Consider the following 2,833-nt stretch of genomic DNA (forward strand, 5'->3'; position numbering starts at 1 on the left):
TGCACCACCAGCTACATTTGCTTCACATTAATGAAAGCAATTCCTTGTACCAGTGACTGGTCTATCATTAGTTCATAATTGTGATAATTAGCAATAATATCTCTGACCCACTCTTACCTTCAGCATAATGCCATGGTTTCAATCAGTGCAAAAGCTCTTGATGTAAGCACAGCTGTGCTCACGAGCAGTTCCACAGGTGGGAATGAAGCAGGATTGAGAACAGAGGAGACTCTTAAAACTCTGTGGTTTAGCAATCAATACAAATTCCATTTGATGCACCTCTTTACACACACCAGCCCCTGATGTTAGCCAATGATCCAAAAGGACTATGATAGGACATCTAACTATAATCCAGCCAAAGGTACTGGTGTAAAAAAATAGCTACTAGGCCTAAAACTTCTCTGTCACCTACCTCAAAATTGATTTGTGAGACTCATTTCTTCTGACATCCCATGGAAAAGTCCTGTACATGATTTAGGACATGACAGCACAATATCTTCAGTGGCAACAACTGATTTACTTGCATTATGTTTCAACAGGACAAGACCTTGCCAGCACACCCTTCCCACCACATAACATGGTCAGGAAACCACAGGCAAGGGAGATGAGTTAGAATTAACAACTGATAGCACCTGCCCTACATAAGAGCTGCAGAGGTAACAGATAAGCAGCAGTAGTCTCTGAATTTTTCTTTTTGTACCTGCTGCAAGTGCAGCGAGATCCACCATTTACAAAGTTGCTGTTTAAAAAAAACTGACAAAACATCAAATGTAATTTATATACTTAAAATTTGTCTATGCACAAAAATAAGCAAATAAGTAATACTTTAATAAGAAATTTAGATTCACAACAGAGCTTCTCATACAAGTTACTCTTCTTATTCTATCTCATTATTTTTACTTTACCTTCTTTCTGTGCAAAGTTTTAGACAGCCATTTACTGAAGTATCTTTGAAGGCCATAACTGGTATTACACAGCTCATCCTGTCACATCTGCAGCAATATGTTTGTTAAACTGTAAGTAGCAGCAATCAAAAACATTGATTGATAAACTATTCAGATCAAAAGCACAGATTACTGTGCAAGTCACAGGATAGAACTTACATTTTAATAAGAAGCTTTTTTTTCCACTATAAAAATTCCTGACTTCAGGTGTATTTAGTTGTAAATGTCTTGTTCAAAGCTGTAATTCTTTACTAATGTTATCTGTAAAACTAGCTAAAAACTAAGTGCTCTTTAGCCCTTTTATAGTGACCAGGAAAAACAGGTCAAATTCAGAAGCACCATTCAGAGCCTTTGTGGTGCTTAGTGAATGGTGCATATCCAGTCCTGTCCCATGGATTCCTGTGCCACACTAACTCTGCTCCCAGTCTTTTCTGACTTGGAAATGGCCCCACAGTTCATAATGTGCACATTTACAGAGCATGAGCACCTCAGAGCCTGTGAGAGAGTGCTGAAACCTAAAAGCATCTATCATGTGGTAAGAACTGCATTTTTTGTGCATTTATGGGTCTGAAGCGTAGCATCATTGCAGCTACAAGTCATCTGAATGGGGGAAAAGAAATCATACACTGCAATATTTTAACTGCCCCTGGACACACAGTTCTTCACATTCCAGCAGCAGCATCTACAAAAGACAAAAGGAATGTCACACTTGGTTCAAGTACTCTAGTTCAGTGTCCTGTCTTTGACACTGGAGAGTAGCACAGGCATCCAAAAAGGCATGTAACAGACTCAGTTTTAAGATAACTACTTCCTGCCTTATGTCATTAGCACAAGGGTTTGCACCATTACCAACAAGGGCTGCGGTTTTTCCCTTAATTTCTTCCATACATTGATTCTCTCCCACCCTCAGATTTTTCCTTCCCTTCTCCCAGCCTCTGCACCCTCTCAGGGATTAGAGATAAGCAAAATGTCTCATTCCAGCAGACATGGGAGTAGCAGACAGGGGGGAGGTGTGCCCTAGTATAGCACTGCCCTTCCAGCAGGATGATCCTGTTCTGAAGCAGCCTGGCTGCAGCTTTACCATGGAATTGCCCATCTTGCCCTACAAGGAACAGGAGCCAGCCAGGGAAAAGCTGCAGCTCTGAAAGACAAGGGCCCAAAGCTTCTTTTGGACCTTTATTTCTAGAAGAACTAACAATAAGTTGATGTTGGGAGGAATGCAGATCTCATGGTAGGGTGAACTACTGCCACATGCATGGCTTGTACCCACTTCTCTAAGCAGAGTTTAAACTGAGGGAACACAAAAACAACTCTGTGCTAGAAATGCATATGAGATGATACTTTTATTATTATGCACAAATTGTATCATTCACAGCTTACTGGTCTGTAGTCCTAGAACAAAGTGGAGATGTACAGTAGCAAACTTAAATGACTTTGCATTGACAGTGAAAATAAATCACATTTTAACGTTGCATCACACTCCTCATTGCATCTCAGTAGACATAGCTAGTATAGAATAAACAATAACAATTCTCATATATTGAGAGCTCCAGGATCTTTCCCTTATTGCATCTAGAGTGCATGTCTTTAAACTAAGTCCAAAAAACACAAAGCAACTAAAAAAAAAAAAAAATCAAGAGAAATGTGCAGCTGAAACAGCCACAGGTTACAGACTTGCATAGATATTGCCTTTTTTTTAAACTCAAGTGTCTTTGAAAAGAGTAACACAACAGTGTGATTTTATATTTCAATTTATATTTCATACCTCAGCTTTTAAGAACTGGTGAAAAAATAACAGAACTAAAACTTATTTGATTATAATCAATAAGTAGTTCTTTACTAATTACTAAGTATTTCTTTACCTTCTTGAATTACAAAAAGATGTAACA

Source organism: Agelaius tricolor, unplaced genomic scaffold, assembly GCF_023055355.1.
Source record: "Agelaius tricolor isolate 1412-34295 unplaced genomic scaffold, bAgeTri1.0.p SCAF_1, whole genome shotgun sequence".
Taxonomy (NCBI): Eukaryota; Metazoa; Chordata; class Aves; order Passeriformes; family Icteridae; genus Agelaius; species Agelaius tricolor.